Source organism: Miniopterus natalensis, chromosome 9, assembly GCF_054644295.1.
Source record: "Miniopterus natalensis isolate mMinNat1 chromosome 9, mMinNat1.hap1, whole genome shotgun sequence".
Lineage (NCBI taxonomy): Eukaryota > Metazoa > Chordata > Mammalia > Chiroptera > Miniopteridae > Miniopterus > Miniopterus natalensis.
The window spans coordinates 45,739,666-45,762,844 of NC_142089.1; the positions used below are offsets into that span (position 1 = coordinate 45,739,666).

A 23,179-nucleotide genomic window follows, 5' to 3' on the forward strand; every position below is an offset into this window, starting at 1 on the left:
GTGTTTTACAGAAGTAGAAAGCTATATAATAACCTCTCAGGGATCTTTTAAATCCATTAAAAATTTTCCAGAAAGGTAGTGATACCTGTAAGATTCACCAGCTCACTGTTTCTTAGGTCAAAGAAATCAGATCAAGGTTTGAAATCGATCCCCGTTAAAGGATGTCATGTCTCAAAGTCAGGTGCAATAGGAGGACCTGATATAAAATTATCTGAAACATTGCTTTTGTGCCACTATTTTGGTATTTTTGTAAGCTCAGCTAAAACACAGCAGCTCATTTACCTAGTTTTTATGTGAAGATGTGTTCATGTGGAATAGAGACTAGAAACAAATATAGAATCAGAGATTTCCAGAGGTGGAATCCCCAGGGATTTCAAAGACAATTCTTTTAAACAGTGAAAGTTTTCTCCAAACAAAGTCTTAGAGGAAAGCCGGTATACAAAATGGAGCAGTTTTTCTCAAAGGCAGAGTGTAGAGTATAGGTAATTCTGTCTGCTTACCATGTCCCACTCCCAAGGAGAGAGATTCCTGGGCTGCCTCTGTGGAATCCCAAAGGTACTGTGGAGAACAGCTAGAAAACCACTGGTCTAGTTTATAGAACAAATCAGAATATTGAAACCAATTACTTTCATTTCATGATTATCAATAGGGTTCATACCAATACCACATATAGTCTTTTGTATAAAGTCAACAGATCTAAAACTACTAAACGTTAACTAACTGACTTAGTTACTCCACTTAGTAATTTCTTCAGCAAGTATTTAGGGAGCTACCATGCTTTAGAGTCTTCATACTTGGCACACTAGAGCTTGCAAAGTGAAACTGCCATAGACTGCGTTCTCAGGGAGCACTCATGCTTTAGTAGAGAATAAAAACACTACCTAAATATATTTATTATAAAATAACAAGTTCTATAAACCAGGTAGTGAAAATTTTCTATAAACTTTCAAAAAGAAGATTAAATGCTTCTGAGTGCTTTAGAAATAACTGCATGGAAGAGGTGACATCCCTGAAGGGTGGATAGAATTTGGAGGAGCATTCTAGGCTCAGGGAACACGTAAAATAGAGATTAAGAAGTTAAAGGCAGCCCTAGCTGGTTTGGCTCAGTGGTAGAGTTTCTGCCCTCAGGCCGAAAGGTCCCGGGTTTGATTCCAGCCAAGGGCATGTACCTTGGTTGCATGCTCAGTTCTCCGTCCCAGTCTGGGCAAGTGCTGAGGCAACCAGTCGATATCTCTCTCTCTCTCTCTCTCTCTCTCTCTCTCTCTCTCTCTCTCTCTCTCTCTCTTCATTCCACTCTCTCTGAAAAGCAATGGGGAAAAAAATCCTTGAATGAGGATTGAAAAACAAACACAAAAAGCTAAAGGCATATAGAGGAACAATGCATACTTTCATTTTAGTGGCTGAAATATATAAATTTATGTTATTGTATGTAATGTATGAAGCAGACTATTGGGAAAAGCTTTAGAAAATAAATTGGAACAAAAGCACAGAAATCAGAAATTGCTAGCCTTTGGTAATTCTGTAAGCGAGGAGGCCCTGAGGATGTTTGAAGTAGGGATCACAAATTTGGAACTGTACTATGGAAAGATTAATCCAGCATCTTTGTAAAAGATCAGCCTTTCCAGGGAAGGGAAGAGATCCTGTTCTCTTCATCTCAGAGAGGATGAACAATCAATGCGTTTTTAACTGAACCAAATTCTTGGAGAGTTTCTATGAATGTCATTTTTGGAAGCAATGGCCTAGTTGTTGCTAGAGTCTGACTAACTTGCCCAATACCTTTTATAGTTCTAAAGGGAAGAGGCTATTCAAGTTTATTGATCAGCCCAGAGAGAGGGGATGCTTTACATTCGGTTTTATGGTTAGTTACTTGTTTGATGAAAGGAAAAAACTCTGCCTTACCCATGGCAAGTGTCTTACTATGCAAGTCTGAAAGTTAATTTTCATCTTTAGCATATACTAAGGAGAAGTTCAAGGGATGAGTAAGGAAGTGTTTGTTTGTTTTTTAATGATAATGAGAATGATGATAATACCTACCATTTATTTAGCACTTAAATGGTGAAAGGACCTCTGCTAATCCCTTCTCATGCATGTTCTTATTTAATCTTACAATAATTCTATAATGTTGTTATTATCTTCATTTTACTGGTAAGGAAACTGTCTAAAAAGTGCAAGGTCCCATCACTAGTGTTCTTAACACTATTTTGTCCCAACAACAACAACAAAACCAAGTCAAAACAGGAAGATAGGAGGCTGGTGATACTGGATGAGCATCAGCCATATTTATCAACCTTGCTCTTTGTAACTCAATCCTTAACAAGTTTAATTCCTGCAACCCAAACCATGTTTTCTATCATCTCCTTGTGCTTGTGTTCTTGTTTTTTTTTTATTTTTCTACACCCTATGTTCTGTAACTGTGGAGCAGAGGTTGCATATGAGGCATACAGATATGTTTTCTTTGGTGCATAATGTTTAAATATTTTCTAAATGTGTATAGCTGTGTGCAGGAATGTACATTCCAGTTTGTTGTAGACCCCACCACTTACCAACTTACCCACTTATACTTGGCCCAATTCATACATTCATTTTGTGGCATTAGAGCTTGCAAAGCATGGTTTATAGCTAGACTTTAAAGATTTTTACTTAATACCAGCAATTGTCTATGTTTTCTTGGAGAAGTACATTTTCCAAATTGTTTGACCTTTAACCAAGGCATCATTGCAAACATATATGGATCAAACAAGTGGTCTTTTTCCTGCATAAATATGTAGTATAGCAGCACTGTAAACAATGAAATAGTGATACTTCCGTCAAAGTGACCATGGCACTCCCATGAGATATGCATATGAAAGCATTTTGTAAACTGCAAAGCACTATAAAAATGCCATGTTATTGCTATTAATGCCTCACTTGTTCTTTGATATGTCAAGAATGGTAAAAACACTCCAGAATATTCTCATACATATAGATATTTCTTTTTATATAACACAACTAATTAATTGGAGGTCTAGGTCTAGATCTGAGAAAGACTCACTGTTGGGTTTTGAGTGTCAGCTTATCCGGGTGACTATAAAGGAAAATAATTAATGATAGTTTAAAAATAGCCAACTTACTGATGACAAATGACAGCTAATTTAAAATGACAAAGCTGGTAAGGGCTAAAAGAATTTTAATTTTTAAGATGACATTTAACTAAATTAGTGAAGATTTCAGAAAATATCAAAGAAAAAATTATTGGTAAAAAGTTTAATAATTGTTTTTAAGTTGAAGTGTGCATTTGCCATTCAATTGAATACCAAATATAAAAGCCCTGCATTTTTGGAAAAAAACAATCAAGTACAAATAAACAAATTGTTCATTGTTTTTCTAGTGATCTAACTCTTAATACAGTTGTATCCCTCAGTTCTCATAGAGCCCGCTCTCAGCCGTTCCTTTCACTTGCGGCTTTTCTAATAAGCAGTTATTCAGAAATCATTTAGCACTCATTGGCAGATACAATCCAGCAGAGAATTCTGAATAGCAAATGCAGGCCAATCAATTGATTACATTCTAATACTTATAGTAAATCTTGAAAGAGAACCCATCGAAACTTGTGAAATACTTCACAACGCTACTTTTGTAATTCTCTAGTATAAAACTGGTCAAAGTGGCAAGTTAAATTTTGTCCATTTTAAAAATTTATTTCCACTTTTAAAGTAAGTTAATGAATTAATTAATTAAAAATATTTGAATGTTTGATATGAGCCAGAATCTATACTATGCCTGGGGATACAGCTGAGAATGACACACCATAACACTTTTTCTAGCAGAGATTAGAGCCCAATGAAGTATTTCACAAAATTTCTCAATTATAAGAACGATCTGGGGACCCTCATTAAAAAAAAAATTTCAAAGACTCTTCACTTGAAAGCACAGATTGAGAATATCCTAAACTGGGCCTGAGAATCTATACTTTTAAGCAAAATTACCACTTAATTCTTATGATCAAGCAAGGAGAGGAAACATGGTTCTAGTGCAGTGGTCCTCAACTCTGGCCACACATTAGAATCTGTGGGAGAACTCGAAGAAAATTCTGATGCTACTTAAGTCAGAATCTCCAGGAGTGGGGCCCTGGTATCATATTTTTAGAGAGCACTCCAGGTGATTCCAGTATGCAGGCAGCATTGAGAACTATCTTCTAGTCTAATGCCAATTACATCTCTTGACCATTTGCCATACAGTCTCATTCTTCTATGTTGGCAGAATGGAATGGGGATATTAGGGAATCGAGTCACAACATAATGCCAAATACTTTGAGAATTGTCTCCCTAAATACAGTATAGTCATTTATTCACTCATTCGTTCATTCAATAACTAATGTAAAAGACAAAGATCCATAAGACAAGGGTACCTATGGCACAGAGTAAGGTCCATGATCCAGCAGTTTACATGGGAGTTGTGCTATACCTAATACAAATTCTGGAGCTAATTTATAATTAATGGTTGATACTGGAAATGTTTCTAAGAGTATAGAATCTTTAAAGGCAGCCAAATAGAAATAAAAGTTTCAATATTGGACAATTGCAATGCACACAATTCAAACGGGTATTCAAGGCTGCAAAACTCTGGAAAATTACAGAAATACATATCATAATAATAAATCAATACATATATAAAGACTTAAATAAATATATATATGATTATATCAGTACACATATAAGCAATCACATGTCCATGTTTCTGTGATGCTTCCAACCTTTCTGACCTAGAGCTCTGAGAAAATTAAGCTCTATGAAAAATGATTTAAAGGAGAATTTTCTCAATTACCATTTGTGATGCATAGAAGTTTATTATTACATACAATGGATGCCTTAGGGCTTAGGGCTTCGGGATTCAGGGCTTAAGCGGTGCCTGTAATTCTGAAATGTTTCTGTCCAAAATTATAAGGTTGTTTTCTATCTCCAAATTTAAAAAACTTATAAAACAATCAGTTGCTACCTGTGCCTATTTCATTGCTGCTTTGTGTAATGATAAAAAAACAACTAAGCTATCCAATTTTTGAAGATGAAATTTGTATGTTAGAGTAGGTTATCTGCTGCAGTAATAGATCCCAAAATGTTTAATGGTTCCAAAACAAGTTTGTATCTTGATTGTATGAACACACAGCTTGTTGGGGTAGTGCCAATCCATGAAGGCACTCAGGATACATTTTTAATATGTGGCTTCCAGGGTCTCCTTGAGGATCATTTTCATTCATGTGAACATAAATGGGACAAGAATATGAGATGTGCATGAAATGTTTTATGAGCTAAGCATTAGAGTAGCATGCACCACCTTCAGTCACATCTCAATGGATAGAATTCAATCATATGGTCATGACTAACTGCAAGGGGTACTGGAAATATAGTCTATCTGTGTACTTAGAAAAGAGAAAATATGTTTTGGTGGGCAGCCAGTAGTCTGCACTATGTTTACCCTGTTTACACCAATGACAATAGGTATCAGGGTTTGGGTAAAGACAATAGCTGAAAAGTCTGCTCTAGGTTATCATGCATCAATTGCACAAATATAATGGTAATTACATAGTAAATATACTTAGTTTTTAAACACAGTGTCTTAATTTATAAACTAAAATCACTAATTGGGAAATGTAGTGAAAGCTATTTAATAAAATGCATTATATATGGTTTAATTTTGAAATAACTCTCATTCACTTTTGTTAGCTGTGTTAAAGACATGAGACTAGCTTTGGGAATGTGGGGCATATGTCCCTGAATCAAAACAGGGTTCAGGAGTAAAAACATGAACTATAATGAGATATATTATGAAATAATGTTGTATAAACTCAAAAACATAAGTTACAGTGTGTGTCATGTGCTCTATGTCAATGAAAACACACATATACACATACACATGATTTTCTTTGAGTAAAAATTGAAACACAGGAAGACTATTATTATTCTGTTCAAGAAACTTGTTGCACTATATCCAGCAGAAAGAATTTCTCAGACATTTAATTCTACAAATTACTCTAATCATATTTATGAGTTTCACTCGGGTGTTGATGTTCAGTCATAATTTCCATTCCCATTTCTGACATGCATAGTCTCCATTTAAAGTCAATCTGTCTGTCCTCAGCTTTGTTGGGAGGGGGGAATTCCTTTAGCCCTCTTGATTTTTTATTGCTGGACTAATAACAAAATTGACATAAGACCAGATTAATAGGAAAAAAAACAATTTCATACAGGCACATAGGGGATTATAAATGATGCTCAGAAATTATTAAAGCAGGGAGCTTTTTATATTTTTCAAACAAAGAAAAAAATAATTTTGTGAGGAATTGACAGGACAAAGAGAGTTAGGTTTGGGTGCTCATTAGTAAGAAATCTAAACAAAGAGGGCGTGGCTAGTAAATCAATGAAGAAGTGACACAGTTGGTTTTTACAGGCCTGTGGGCCCTGAATTCTTTAATTCAGGTGATAAGGGGTGTCTTACTCAGCCTCCCACCCCCTGGAGCAAGGAGGGCACCTTTCACAGAGGAGATTTATGTCCTACATTTCAAGGAGAAATGGAGGGTTAACATGCCCTTTTTACACAGGCTGCTTTTCAGGTAACTTTTATTCAAAATAATTAATATGCCATTGTGGGGCTTGGGGGGGCTGTATGTCTTGGCCCTTCACAGTTCCCTCCTCTGAAACTTCCCTGGAAGCTTCACACATTAAAAGTTGAGCTGGTGCCCAGACGGTGTGGCTCAGCGGTTGAGCATCAACATATGATCCAGGAGATTGAGGTTCGATTCCCAGTCAGGGCACATGCCCGGGTTGCGGGCTCGATCCGCAGTGCAGGGCATGCAGGAGGCAGCCGATCAGTGACTCTCATCATTGATCTTTCTCTCTCCCTCTCCATTCCTCTCTCTGAAATCAATAATGATATTAAAAAAAAGTTGAGATGGTAGATTGTTTCACCTCATTGGATCAATCTCTTAGTCATGATAGTAGGTCAGTTCAGTTAAATTTATTTTAGGAGGTGGTGATGCAGGTGGGTTTCTAAAGTTGAGACTATAAGGTACAAAAATCAGGTATCTAATAAGTGGTATTTCTATGGTAGCCAGGAAAATAGTAGTTAATTATGAGAGCAGACTATAAATCCAGTCTGAGTCTGGAGGGCAGCCAGTCAAGAGAAGAGATTTCTAGATGTAGGGGTCAAAGCATCTTTTGTCATTTGAAATGTCTCTGATGATGTCATTGGGGGTTTAGGTAGACTTTCTGAGTGACTTATATGAACAAGCACAAGGACTGTCTAAACATGAGTTATGCTGGCACTTTCTCTGAAGTTTATATCGTTCAACTAGTTTGTGTGGCTTCTTAAAAGGAAGCAGTTTTAGTTCTCAGTGACTTCAAGTTGGAAAGTAGGACAAAAACTGGACACATTAGTTTGGAGAGTTATAGAGAAATATCAGGAAACCAGAGGAATTCAAGATCCAGTCCAGCTTATAGGAAAAGAGCAAAAATCTCAAAGATAATTAATAGAACTAGTATATAACATCAAAATGAATATTACAGTTTCTACTAAAACACATTTGTTCTCTCTAAAATCACCCTATATTTTTTTACTAAAGATAGCCAAATTAAGACTAATTTGTTTTCAAAATAATCTAGTTTCCATAAACACGACCTGATTATTCATATAAATGAAACAAGAATAGCAATTGGTCATATAAGCTCTTTTAAATCTGCTTTGCTAGAACTTTTCAGAAGGAATCTTCACATTTAACTTTTAATATTCTCTGAGGCTAAGAAGCCAAGCAAAGTATTTGTCTTCAAACTTCACCTGTTAATACCTTTAGATGTGGGTTCATTCCTCTCTTCTCAACCAAAATATCCTGAGGTTTTTGCATCTGCCAGGGAGTATCCTTCTTTACTCCACAGTGAAGTTGCTGGGAACACTGTAAGCAAAGTACCAGGCCCATATTTCCAAGGGGCTTTGATTCCTCAAAGTCAACCTTAGTTCCTTAGAGCCGTCTGGTCATATCTGAATTTATGTATGTCTTTCTCAAACATGATATTCTAGTCAAAGCCATGGTAAAATAACCTGTTTCTAATTGTGTCCTATTACACGAAGAACAGATTCTTAGTGAACTTATGCAAATAACTGTATTGGAGGGATCAGGTAGGGAGATAAATGTTTCAGTTGTGTTTAAAAAGGTATAATTCAACAAATTTCTGTAAGTTATAGATAGTTAAAGAGAAAAAAAGTTTCCTTATAATTGGAAAACAAAGATTAAAGATCCAGTAATATTTCAAATAAAAATTAATAAAACATAAAATCATACTCCTCAATGAATTCAGTCAGATGTATGAATTCATATTGCTCTCTATCTTTTGTTAGCAGTTTTATGAATTCAGTTTTGTGTTTTTACTATTCTGTAAGTGCTTATCTAGTTCAATGGTATGATCTGAAAGTTCTCAGACACCTGTATTCTAGTATACTTTGAATCTCTTTGAAGATGAAGCACATTTGTAAAAGCATCAGAGTAAAACAACGGTTGTCTGTAAATGACAAGAGACTTAAAATGGTAGAGTTAAATATTTGATTATGATGCAATTGACAAGGAAATTTGGTTATTTCTGCAACACACATTTTAAGATAGTGACTACAATTATAACTGATAACTTTATATTACTCATATATAAGGACATTTCAGGTTTTTAGGAATTTCACATAATTTTTAGAATAGTCATATTAATAGCATTCGCCCATGCAATGTAAGTTAAGAAGGTTTATCACCCCTTATTTGACTATGCTTCCCCTGTAATTTAACATGCTAACTAAGTATAATTAGTTTAATATCTCTCTTTTTATAAAAAGAGAGAACAAATCCTTTGAAATGGTCCAGGGACCTTGCAAAAGAATTTTACTTAGAAGAGGTGAAAAAGGCTTCACTTAGAATTTGATTAGGAGAAGTTTTTTTAAAACTATCAAAAGATTTTAAAACACTTAGTCAAATAGGATCATAGGCCACCGTGAAACAATACTTACCCATTTAATCATGGTGACAATTAAAGACTTCCCAGGCAAATATAGAGAGTTAAGTAGTTGTAAGCAAAATTTAGCTCTTTCAGTATTAAGACCTAACGAAGACAGTGTGAAGCACAGTTGCCAAGGCAAAAATCTTTGCTTTCTGGGAAGATTACTTTAAAAGGTAAAGAAAAACCTTTTACTATCTAGTATCAAAAATGGAGCAAAGTCCAAGAAAACTTTGTCTTTTTAGCAGATAAAAGAAAAGAAAATTTTAGTTTTACATCAGCCCACCATTGTTTTTTTGGTTTTTTTGTTTGTTTGTTTTTGTTTTTGTTTTTTAAAAAGGCTTATTTTTAAAACCCTTATAATAAATTCATTTACTCTTATCCAGCCTAAAAAATTCCCTTCTCAAGATTCTTTTTTCACAAACCTCCTACAAATTTTTCTATGTCCATTTTAGTTTCTCCCTTGTTCTCTTACCCATTAAGAAATGCCACCTTTATTTTAGGACAAAATTAGCTTTTTTATTTTTCTCAAAAATTTATCTCTATACCTCATACCTTCTTTTACCACAAATATATATTACTTTCCTTCCATATAGAGCTGTTTCCTTAGTATTTCTAGTAGTCTTAATTACATATATTAATTACAAGTTTTAATCCTTAAAAAATTTTAATTTCTTATTTATGAATGAAAACTAATAAATAAGGCATTGTGAATTGTCCTTTATGTTAGCATTCTGTGGATTCACAGACTTGGTACTTTTTATAATTTCTAGAAATATGAGCTTTTTCTTGGAAAATTTCTCAGTGGGGCATAGAGCAAGTTTACTAATAGATTCAAACTTATCTTTTAGTTTCTCTATAACTAGAAGCCAAAACTAGAAAAACCTATTTTAGTTATCAACGTAAATATTTTATTTTATTTGGAAATGATCTAGATATTTAATGAATTCTTATCATTTAATTAATTGAGTAAAACTAAAGTTTCAAGTTACCAAAAACCTTTTGGAAGCTACTTTTGAGTACATATATTACAAAGCATAATTATTGTACCTAAAAACTCTTATCTCATTTAGATTTATTTAATTTATTTGTTTTTAACAATTGTGTTTCTATTACTTATGAAAATTTTATACCAGGTTTGGGGGGGTGTTGCTAACAAACATTGAAATAGAGATAGCATAAACCTATCTGACTTTTAGCAAACCTAGGTAGAATAAAAGTATTATATTATTTGTGCATAACTCTAAAGACATGCTTGCTTTAATTAAACCAGTAAACCCAGGTCAGATATAACACTGAATACTTCCCCAGATCATGTGAGCCTGAAATTAATTGGAGTTAGTTTTTATATATCCTTATTTGTATAAGTGCTTAATTTTTAAACCGATTAATAGAGCTCGTTACAAAATAATTTTGATAATACCATCCAGAGGTGGAAAACTGTCGCACAACTACGACACACATATAGGGTGGGACAAAAGTTGGTTGCCAGTTGTTGGTATGGAAAATAATACTATCGTTAATGAACAATATTACAAAAATAAACTGTTGTAAACCTACTTTTGCCCCACCCTGTATATGGGCGCACACGGGCGCAGAGACCTTACAGTTACTAATAGTATTTGTAGAGAGGACTTTTCATTTGCTCAGTTTCTCCTTTGTAAATGTTTCTTCTTAAATGTGGGAAAATTATACTTCCAATGTCCCATTTTTTTCTTTTTACAATACTTTCAAATGTCTGAAGGTAAATAGGAAGGGGTCTGAATGGGCTCTGATTTTTGTTCTAATTACTGTCTTTTCATCTTATTAAGGGAATCTCAATGGATAGCTGTTATATCAATTTGAAAGCTCTCTAAAACTCTTTTCAATTTGGAAGTGTTTCCAACTCAAAAGATCCATTGTCTGGCTATTGATGTGTAGTATCTATTAATCTTAATAGTGATTCTAACCACTAAGTTTTTTTATGGTTTAACCATTGATGTGAGAGGCATCCCCTAAGATAGCATAAAAAAAAAAAAAAAAAAAGATCCAGACAGTTCATTCCCATAGCCTAAGAAAGAACTCGAGGAGCCCTGTAGTCAAACGGCCATTCTAAAACACAGGGGATCAGTTGTTCTTCCTCCCTTTGAACAGAATAGGGTTCCCTAAGCTTGGACCCACAGCCCATTCGACTGCCAGTCAGATGTATATACATCTTCTGTCTGGTGGAGACCAGAGAGAATAGTCTCATTGGTCATAAAGAAAAAGACAAAAGAAAACAGTGACTATTTCTGGGAGGAACAGGATCAATGGAAAACGAGTACTCATCCCAAGTTTTTAACCAGTCACTAATGCCCAAGGAACTAGCTACACAAATATTTTCTGCTGCTAATAAAAAGGCAGAGAGAGCAAAGAACTCTCACCACTATTTGTTTCCACGGGACCCTGCAGATTGAGACTGTGGAGGCTATGGTATGAAATTTTACATTCTGCTGACACTTGTCAGATGTCCCCCAATCTCTTTATCTGCAGTAGTTCCAGGGAGAAAAGCGGTTTTCCAGCCAGTGAAGTCTCCTGCCTGGATCACCAAAACAGTTGTGGAGGGAGAAATTACCCCCTCTACCCTCTCTTAGTTCTTAGGACTGGACTAACAATAAAATTGACACAAGACCAGATTAATAGAAAAAAAAAATTAGTGCATGCACATGGGAGATTATAAATGATGCTCAGAGTTGACTGAAGCAGGCAGCTTTTCATACTCTTTAGACAAAGAAACAAATTTGTGAGGATTTGACAGGACAAAGGATGTTAAGTTCGGATGCTCATTTAACAAGAAACCTAAACAGAAAGAGGGCTTAGGATAGAAAGTTAGTAGAGAAGTAAGAAGGTTTGTTTTTGTACACTTCCTACCCTGAATTCTTTAACTCTGTGTTAAGGGTCTCTCTCTTAGCCCACCCCTACCCCCAATCCCCACCCTGAGCAAGAAGGGCACTTTTCACAGGGGAGATTTATTTCTTGCATTTCAAGGAGGCAAAGGAAGAGTCAAGCGCCCTTCTTGCACTGGCTGCTTTTCAAGTAACTTTCATTCAAAATAATCAACATGCCACTGTGGGATGTTTGGGGGCTGCTTGCCCTGGGCCCCCACAGCTGCAGAAACCTCCAGATAAGCAGGGAGCTCCCACTAACTCTCAAGTTCCTGCATGCTATTTAAATGGGACTTTGCTATCTAACTTGTCATGGATTTATCCCTGCCTCCTCTCCTGATTCTCAAAGTTCTCAGAGGGAATTTTCAAACATTCTCAACACATTTCACTTGTGTTCGGGTAGTAGGTCCCTTCCCCTCTGCTCCTCCACGGCTGGAATGCCCTCTACTGCGGGTCTTCCTCTCTTTGTACTCCAGTGGAAATAGCTCAGCTTTCCTCCCAGGCCCAGTTAAAACGCTCTCCCTCTTTCAGCTGCCTCCATTAGAACACTCATTTAATTTTGGCCGCATTCACTAATTCTAAAAATAGTGCTCTTACTTAACACCTCATTAAGTAAATTCCCTTAGACACATACTCCTTTTAAACTAAAACAGGTATCTTTAAATCAGAGGAAAACGCATTTGTTCTGCCCACACTGACCCTACTGCTCACACCAGCCTGGTGAAAACTGCCACCTCTCACAGTAATTTCCATTAGAATCTTTGCCTCTCTATCTATGAATCTGTCTCTGTTTTGCTTCTTGGTTCAGTTTGTTCCTTCAATTCCACATATAAGTGAAATCATATGGTGCTTGTCTTTCTCTCAGCAGGCTGACAGCTGTCGGTTTGGGCGGGGGAGAGGGGACGCTCAGAGGGTGGAAGGATTGAGCCAAAAAAGAAACAGCAGTGTGGTGGTTGCGGGCATGGAAAGTGGGGTGGAAGAGAGTAGGGGGGATAAATGGTGATGGAAAAAAATTTAATTTAATATAATTTTTTTACAAAGGAATCTTTGCCTCAGTCGTCCCGGTCAGACAAATCCCTGAATCTCACATTTTAGGGGTGGGTTCTACGCCACCATATGGCACTTGAAACACTACACAGGTTTATGTGTGTGTGCAAAACAAAGGTACCTGTGGGTATAACAGAGCATAGAAAGTCAGGGTTTGGCCAAAAATGGGAATTCTGTAATATCCAAATTCACTTTAAAAAAATTATTATTATTGATTTTAGAGAGAGAGAGGAAGGGAGAAGCAGAGGGAGAGAAACATCCATGAGCGAGAAACATCGATTGGCTGCCTCCTGCACTCCCCCACTGGGGATCCAGCCTGTAACTCGGGCATGTGCCCTGACCAGGAATTGAACAGGGGACCCCTCTGTGCATAGGACCACGCTCAACCACTGAGCCACATCGGCCAGGCCAAATTCAGTTTTGATTTGACATAAAAACACTACTGCTCCACACTGAACCTGGCCTCAGGATTCCTTATTCCAGCACTTTTTGTGGTGAAGCGTTTCACTCTGCCGCCTCTTTCCTTAACACCACGCATCCATACCCTGAGAATTCCCAAAGCAGGGGAGGAAAGAGTGATTTTCCTGTAACAGGGACACCTTCTCTCACCCTAGGGCTGAGCTTGGACTGGTAGAAGCGATGCCCTTCTTGATCCGATGAAACCTTTCAAATGCTTCCCTGCAACGGATAGTGAACTTACTGGCCTGCAATTTTCTAGTGTTACTGGTTCCGTACATTGCCATTTTCCGCTCTTTGGGGATATGGCCTATATAAAGTCAGCTTTTGAAAATGTCAACCAAGGCTTTTCTCTGTTTGGCCTCATTTTTCCTCTGCTCTCATTTCTTGGAAGGCACCATGAGTGCCCCCCTTGGCACCTTGCCGATTTCCTGAGCAGCTAACCTTTCAATAATGATATCAATGCTGCCTTGTGGTTATCTGTGCATTTCTCAGTCTATCATTTTCAACCCTTGCTTGCTGAGATTCATTTATGTTGTTGTGTTCTTAAGGTCCTAGAGTTTAATTGACTGCAACGTGACTAGGGACCCAGGGCTAGAATTTCTAGCTAATAAACGAGGAAACATCTTAATAGGTAGACATTTCTCTTCCAATTGATTGAATTTCCAATAGCTATACCTTGAATTTGGCCTAGAAAAAGGGGATACAGATCATTATTAGCTTTCTTTACTTGTTAAATATTTTCTAGTTCAAAATTTATCCTACTAGCCTTGGGAGGAAGTAGCTTTTCAAATGTTGGTCTTCTCTTGAGATTGTACAGTGGACAATCCTGGAAGTCTGCGTGGTGTGGGCTACCACCCCACTGGAAGACCACAGGGTGAACTAATTGAGAGCAGGGACTATTGTGCCAGACCATGGAGATTTCAAATACCAGCTCCTGTGACCTTGGACATTTTATTTAAAAACCCGTTTTCTAATTTGTAAGATACCAATAATAATACCTACCTTATTGGGTGCAGATGAGAAAATATAATCTCTATTATTGTCATTATTTTTCTTCTTTATTCTTCTGAAAGAACATTTTCACTACCTGATATTCTTGGATGACCAAGTTTCTGTACTGAATTAAATGTTTTCTAGGGCCCTGTCTCTTCTTTGTTTTTAAATTTTATTTTTTGCTGACAGTATTATAGATGTCTCTCAGTTTTCTCTCTTTTACCCCCTTTCTCCCAGCCCCTGCCCCACCTGTCTATTCTTTCATTTGTATTACCACAGACTTTGCTTATAATATATCCAATGGCTAATTTCTTCCTGTCATACAAATCTAGGAGGTAACTGGATTGTTTGACTGGAGCTCTCTATAAAGAAGGGCCAGGGAATTCTAATCCTATATTACTGCCTTCCTGGAGACCTCTCTATTCTTTCATGGCTCAAACTTGCATCAGTAATTCAGCCTGACACTTTCATTAATTAGGTAGATGCAGATCTGGAACAGAATTTGGATTAAAAACACATCTGAGGGTTCACAGGGTTATTTGATTATTCAAGATCCTTCTCCGTGATTCTTCTTCCTAAGTCTCATTTGCAAAACGTAAGCATACAATTTAAATATGTGCCAGTCAACTATTCAACAATCATTCGCTAATGGATATAATGGCATGGAAGGGAAGCCTCATCCTATAGGTCATGCCAAGCAAAAAAGGTCAAGTAGCAGAAACCCTAGTTTTGCAGAGGATGTATGGAGCCCCAATGTAGTCAGGCAGCGTTCCTTCCCTCTGCCTAATTAGCTCACCCAGGGGCTCAACTCAGCAACGGTCCTTTTCACTGTAAAGAGCAGAGGGTGATGTTTTCAAAGTGAGCATTGAGAAGGCTGTCCCCTGCCCTCTCTTCTCCAATAGTCAGAGAAACGGAAAAATTCATCCCATGACACCTTCTCAATTCCTAAGAGAAAATCATTTTTCTCATTGCTATTCCTGTACTAACTTTGTCACTGTTGTTATGTCACTTGACTTCTTTCTGCCTCAGGTTCCTCATTTGCAAATGAGATGATGTCTCCATCTACCTGTTCACAGACATCCTTGCAATTAGTGGGGGTGTCAGGATGATACATGGAGCATTTTAGAGAAAGATTTTGTAAGAGAAATTTGTGTACCATTTATATTAATTGCATGAAACTGAGTTGCAAGGAAGTCTCAAAATAAGATTTATTTTGTATCCAGCTGCTGGATCTGTACTCTTTCTCCAGTAGTCTGGATTATTTTCCTCCTACTGAAGGCAGGTGAAAGGTGTTGTGGTTACTAAATGGTGTGGGAACAACATACTCCTTTTCTGGAAGGCTTAATGTTACCATGAGCAGCATGGAGAAAAGGGCATGCAAGTCTCAGGAAATGATTAGAACTCCTTAATCCCAGAGGGATGGTCTTTATATCAATTACATTTTAAGCCTTGTATGTGAAGAACTGTATCCTCAGTGACTAAGCCCTCATTTAGTGGCTTTAGGAACCTACAGACCGTTGGTGAAAAGCATGCCTGCGGCCCTGGACGAAACCGCATTAGAGCATTGATGAGGTCTGGCTTCTTTTCTTTGGGGAGGGAAATCCCCTTCTAAATTCTTAAAATAGCAGTTGGTTTTCATTAAATCTATTCCGAGTTGAGGGTCTGAGGATCTTGAGTGACCCCTTTCCTTGGGAATGGAACACATTTTAATAGGCTTTTTCCTGTCCATGGTCCCTGAAAGATTTAGCTGCTGGCAGGCCTCCTGAATTGCTGGGATTTGTAAAGGAAAGAATTGATTACATGCTTCTTCTAATTCTTTCTCTTTCTTTAATTTATTTTTCCCATTTCATACAAAGAATGAGAAAGATACTCTGAGTCTCCTTCTATTGAGATATGGTTGGCCTCAAGGGCACACATTTTAGCATTGAACCTTTATTAACCTCTTCTGGGTTTGACAAAGTTTCTTTTTTGCTTCCTAAACCTGAGGCTAAAGAGCTGTTATTTGCCAAGCTTGTTCCTCAGCACTGAAAGTAGTACAGAGAAAATGAAGATTTGTTTGGTTTGGTTTGGCTTTTTCTGTTGAATTGCATCTATAGCCTCTCTCTGAAAAGGTAAATTTATTATAGGTCTTAACGCATGCTATTCACTCTGATGGAACGATCCACCCTGTACTACCACCCTGTCTCCTTCCCAGTCAGTGCCTCTCTAGGTCACTTTTCTCCTAGCTAATTCCTATCACTTCCTCCAGGAAGCCCTCCTGTATGTTCCCACAGCACACCATGCTCTTGCTTGTCTTAGGATAGCACTCTATTAACGTTACTCCTGTATGTGAATATATTTCCTACAACACACTAAACTTAATCAGGACGGGGGCTGTGAACGTTTTACCATTTGATTCCTAAGTGCTTACACAGTGACTGGGTCTTAGTAAAAATTCAATTAATATTTGTCAAATGCATGAATGAATTAATAACGTTTCAAGGACTGTAAGAGTACTGTACATCAAACTTTCTCTGCGCCAGCTATTGCGCTCACTCAGTGTTTCACAGGCATTAGCTTTCTAAATACTCATAATTCGATAGGATGGCTTTTTTAAAACAGGTAAAGATAGAAAGGCTTAAAGAAATTAAACAAATTACAAGGTGATACAGCTGGTAAGTTAAGTGACAGACGAAGGTTATTACCCATGTAGACCATCATAGAGTCCAAAACAGAGAGAAATACAGTCAATTAAGTCATTTAGTGCCACAAACCAGGAGCAGCTCTGACTGAACAGAAAAGCAATCGTTATCAGATTGCTTTACCAAGGAAGGCATAGTTTATAGAATTCATAGCAGAAACGAGAAGGTCGTTTTTACTTAATATTGAACAATTCAGTGGCGTTTAGTAATATGAACTCATTTGTTTGCTCAGTTAAGACTACTCTTCCACAAGTCACTTGCGCGGCTGTTTTTGTGCTGTAGGTAATTATTTGCCTGCTAGTCACTAAAACCTGTCCATAAATACAGTGATGACAGTGAGAAAAGAAAACATAATCAGTTGTTTGACTGCTGATTTACTCAGGTGAAAAGTTTGCCGGATAAACTGTGTTTGCAACAGACACGACCCAAGAGTACGTGATGATGTTTAAGAGAAGTGCAATCCCCTGGAGTTCTAGTGATTTCTAGTCACTACTGACCATGTAGATTTGAGCCAATGCCTACTTCTTCTGAATTGATTGATTTTCTTTCTCACAGGCAACATTTTTATTTTTTTAACCTGCAGCCTTTCTGTGCCTGACTGGAATATTTTTGCATTTGATTAATGTTTTCATTTGACTTTCAATGAGGTCTCAAAACAGTTTGGCTTGTCACAGTCAAATTATTTAAATATCCTCTGAAAAGAGTATGTGGGAACCAAAATCGGATTCATGTGAACCTGAAAAACCAGTGGCGACACTTCCTCAACTTGTTATATTTTTATGTCTGAACTAATCATTTCACAACTTTGCTTTATGATGATGCTCAGCTTCTTAAATACAGTGATTATTAGATGCTTTAATGGAAAAGTTTTAATTTTTAACTGACCTAGAAGTTATTCTCTGGCAAGAATTTATGTTCCTTTTTTTTTTTTCTTTTTAATATCCCTTGTGGTTTCAACAGCCAATACATTATGCCTTCTACTTATATTAAAAACATTTCCTTTGGTTTCTTTTATTATTATGATTTTAGAGAGGGAGAGGGGGAAAGACAGAGAGAGCGAGCGAGAAGCCTGGGTTGCCTCCTGTATGATCAGGAAGCCCAGCTGTCCTGGTGCACACGATGATGCTCCAGCCAACTGAGCCACAACCGCCAAGGCCCTTCAGTTCCTTGAACACAAATACCTAAGTCACCCTTTTCACTTCCCAGTTACTCTTCACTCCTAATTGATGAGAATTATCCCAACTATGGATTTAAATATGGTCAGCTTTCTGTCTACGTTCAATTTATGCCATGTGAAGGAAAACACACAAAACAGTACGTACGTAAGATGTCACTGATCTATGATTCCAGAAAATGCAAAACTAATCCCCAGTGTGAGAAAGCAGATCAGTGGTTTCCTAGGGCGGCACTAAGAGGGGTGAATGGCAGGGGGAGCAAGGACTTCTGTTGGGGCGACAGAAATGTTTTGTATCTTGATTGAGGCAGTAGCTTGTTTCACAGGAGAATGTCCTTTAGAAACTCACTGAACTGTAGTCTTCAAATATACAAATTCTTCCTTCTAATGGGGACACAAGTAAATTATCTAATACAAGTGGTAAATATAAAAAGTGACATCCTTTAAGAGATATGCAAAGTAATACAAATTTGCGCCTTTCAAATCATGAGCAAAAGACTTTCTTGTCCTTTTTAAAACTTTAAAAAGGAGAAATAATCATATGCCAGATAATCTCACTGAGGATTTCAAAACCAATTCTAGACAAAGGGGAAGAATCAACATAACTGAACTGGAGGAGAAAAGGGTTACTGAGGTGCCATCACTGAGCACAAGCCTGTTCCGCGCTAGGGCCGAGCTAGCGGCCTGCAAATGTTAGCGCTGCGTCAGAGGACCCCGGCATCGGCATTGCGGGCAGGGAGGTGAGAGCGCCTTTGAAAGCGTGCGCTTACCCTCTACTCACTCTTGCTGGTTCTGGTTTGATGCAAAAGATATTCCGTCTCCGACTTTATTCCTCAGGCAAATGTGAAAGTGCATATAGTGAATGGCAAAGAAAAGGCCCAGAGTATTTATACATCATAAAAAACTGGAGAGTTGAGGACAGATCTCAAAAACTGCAAACTGGCAGATACAAAGTCTGGAAAGGAAAAAACTAAAACAAAAACTGCCCTAATACCTTAAGCTGATGAAAAGCCACATGCTCCTAGATATGCAGGGTGAAACGGTGGATCATAGGGATGCATCCAGGATGTCTTTTTCCATTTTCAAAATGTCACGAGAGAAGACATCCATGGGATCTAATGAAAACTGATGCTGTGACTCATGAAAAATACAATAAATTAATTTACAATCAAGATCATGGAAGTGAGATTGCATAAACAATAATACTCATGTGCAAGAAATATAAAATCAGACTTCCTCTTTAGAATTAGAACTGTAGAGCACTTCTATTTAAGTCTCAACAAGTGAAAAAGTCTATGTCACGTAACTGGTGTGTGAAAATGTTCTCATTTGCACTCTAATCTAAGGTAAGTTTAGCCCAAACTCAGAAAATTGGATTGGATAATTGAAAATTAGCTGGGACAAGGAAATGAGCAATGTGAATGTTCAAGCTTCAACAGTAAACACCATGAAGGTATTTGTGATAAACTGAATCTTCTCTTGATGAATATAAATGACTCTAAAAGGTATATAGCTCATATGGTTCTCATTTGAGCAGTGGTTTATTTTGCTAAATTTAGGTGGATACTAAACACCTATACCCACTGTCAGGGCAAGGCAGGTTTAGCCATTTCAGAGAGTCACTCTACTTGTAAATGTTAACATTTCTATAGATAAGCTGCACAGTATGTATCATCTATATTTATTCTTCTAATTGAACAAATACATTTAACAAATAGTGTTTGCTACAAAACCAAACAAGCACTAAAAAGAAGCTGAAATTGCCTAACTTCAAAATCTTACCTTCTTCATTCAAATGTTTCAATAATAAGAGATTACAAATACCTTAATTTATGTATATTTTTTCTATTTTGCTTTATAATTTTAAGATTATTTTAAGGAAAAGTATAATTATTTTTGTTAAATAAGACCTATGGTAGTGAGAACTAAGGATATACTCCAGGTGAAAGAATCCTCCCCTCCCCCCAAAAAAGCAATAAATAAAATAAGTAAATTAAAAAAAATTATTTTGAACATGTGATCAATAAAATGCTGTTAAAACTCATAGATTGGTCAAATGCTTGTATAACCAGCATGTTTACACAACTTTCTACACAGAAAGCTTCTGCTATGGAGACTCATGCCCATTTTTAAAAAGAGAGATTTGTTGCAAAAAGGATTTGTTACCAAAAAAGAACCCTTGAGACTTCTCAAATTGAAACTCTCCTCCCAAAAGTTGGGCTTGTCTTACCCACACTAGCTTTCAATATCATTTCTTACAAAATAAGTTGCTATAGCTTTTGACCAACAATGCAGGGATGGCAGGTTGGGATGGCACTTTTAGGGACAGTGGTAGGAAGTGGTTGACAAGTTACTTGTAAACATCAGTTTCTTCATTTGTAAGATAGGGAAGGTATCTGCCTTGTAGCAGTGTCTGCACATAGCAGACATTCTGTAAGTGTTAATATTTAGTACCTTGATCTGAAATGGTTCCAGAAGTAATTTACTCGCATGTACATTTTTCAAATTCCATCTCTCATATCTCTGCTACAAATAAGAGTTGTAAAGAATACCTCTAAAGAAAAATCCTTAATAATGATTACTTTGTCTTCCCATTCTCCCATTTAACAACCATCAGTCTCCTTCCCCTTTCTTCTTCTGCAATGTCAGACCTTATCTTAACTCAGCCATCTGAAATCTGGTTAGGTAAAAAGGCAGTACTGGATCACCATAAATAATTCAAAGATGGATGATCGAGAACTGACACTATCCTGCTTTTGTTAATAATTTTTAAAATAATAGCTTAGATATTCTTACCTATCTAGAAAAAATGAACGAAGAGAATGGTTCTCCTATTTGAACATTTTCAGGGTATTAATTTACTTTGACTCTTGGAGAATCTACCTGCAAATTATAGAGACAGAATCCTGTCCTAAACTTCCACATGGCCCCAGGTAGCATCTCTCGGTGATGTCTCCCCACCTTCAGCCTTTCAAATAGGGCAATAACTAGAAAGGGCAGGCCATTGCAGGAGCTACCATTCTTGCTAGGAATCCTTGCTCCCCGTCTATGACATCTGCATGCTGCCTGCAGTAGGCAGCTAGTGCAAAACTTTTACCATCCCAAAGCACTCCTGCCACCGTGAGTACATTGTTAGCTAATGGGCAAGGGGAGGGGCCACAGATTCAGGATATCGTAAGACAAATTTCAAAAAAACACTCTGGAAATGTTATGACGAGTGGCTTAGTACAGGGACACTTGCCATAGGTTAGGAAAAAGTTAAAACAGCCCCGAGGGTCTGAACTACGAGGGCAGCAATGGGGAAGCAAAGGAATGTAAGGATGATGGATCTATCCACGGTAGAGGTGAAATGGACTGGGCACGGTCATCATTCCAAGTGAAGGTGTTGAGGAAAAAGGAATGAAAGATAAGATTTCAGCCTGGGTGTCTGGGCAGATGGTGATCACACATTAAGTTGAAGGAAACTGAAACTGATTTCAACCATAGAAGTTTGAAATGCCAGTAAAACAGTCATCTCCGCTTTATAGAAAATTGTGAGAACTGTGGTAAAAAGCAGTTGGGAATTACCTGAATTCTATCTCCCTTTTGATGTCTAGTCTGATCTACCTGTCCTCTTAGATCAGGTTAGGTGCTTCCCTTCTATGCTCCAACGATACTCGATTTCTTCCGTCTTACTTGCTTTCCTTTATTGGAATTGCCGTTTTCATTCTGTCACCTTGATTAGACTGTAGGCTTGGTGAGGGCAGGGACCATGACCATTTTGCTCATCTTAGCACCATTACACCAAGTACAGAGGAGAATAAATAATAGATGCTCAAATGCTATTTGCTGAGTGATTAGAGGTGCCTTGGAATCTTTGGAAGCTGTAAAAGGCTAATTGTACATTTCAAAGAAGTTGTCGCTATGGCTAAGGGATTAATTGACTTTACATAGAGAATCCAAATATAAATAGCAGTGGAGGTAAGGGCTGATTCAGGATGAGGCGGTATTAGAGACGGGAGAAAGAAATAGTCACAGGGATAAAGGAAAGGGCAGGTATAGTAGAAAGAAGAAGAAGCCAGAAGTGGCAGGTACCCCAAAAATCCAGGCTGTCTAGGGAGAAGACAGTGATCCTAGAGACCTGTGAAAGGCAGAGGAGGGCATCAGCAGGGCAAAAATAAAGGATGTCCATTGTTATTTCAAAACTAAAAAGAACACGGTTAAAAGGAATGTAGAGGGGATCATAATGATTTCTACAATCACTGGATTCTTCAATTCAGCATTTTTCTAAAGGAATTCTAGCCAAGTGTACTATGCCATGGAAGAAAATTTCTTTGATAAAAGAAGTTTGTGTAAGGTTGAGTATTACTTCTCATTTTTAGAGATGCAGAAAATACATTAGAAATTTTGTAGTAATTGTTCAATTTCAACAAAGCATTTCACCAACTTCTTGGACAGCTTACAACTTATTAACATTCCAAAAGAAATAATATTCCCTGGAATGTGTTTTGAGACATGCTGCTTCGATTGTGTGACTGCCAGCAGGTTTATATTCTCTAATTTTAAAAGGTATCATAGTGGGTACTGTCAGCGTCTAAGTCAGAAATTTTCCTGGCTCATATGACTGTGAATGTGATGTATTCTTTGGGTTTCATTGAAGTGCATCTTGTAGTAGTGGTAACATTTTTCCTTGATATTCTTTTATTCAACCAACATGTATAGTATACCTACTATGTACCAGGCCCTATGCTCAGTGATGAAGATACATGATTTAACAGGATGGCAAATCCTGCTTTCATGAAGCATACAGATCAGAGATGAGCAGGGGATGGGTAGGTATAAAGAGAAACACAAAGAAAGAAATAAGGAAGATAAATTTCAGATAATAGTAAGTGCTATAAAATGCATAGATGAGATAGAAAGTTTTGGGGGACAAAGGGA

The 23,179-nt window shown here is 37.2% G+C and overlaps 1 protein-coding gene across 2 annotated transcripts in view; it reads left to right on the forward strand.

Annotated features, from left to right (window-relative positions):
- The window catches only part of TNNI3K (TNNI3 interacting kinase), a 280,278-nt gene that overhangs the window by 121,032 nt on the left and 136,067 nt on the right, over nt 1–23,179 (forward strand). The window lies entirely within an intron of this gene.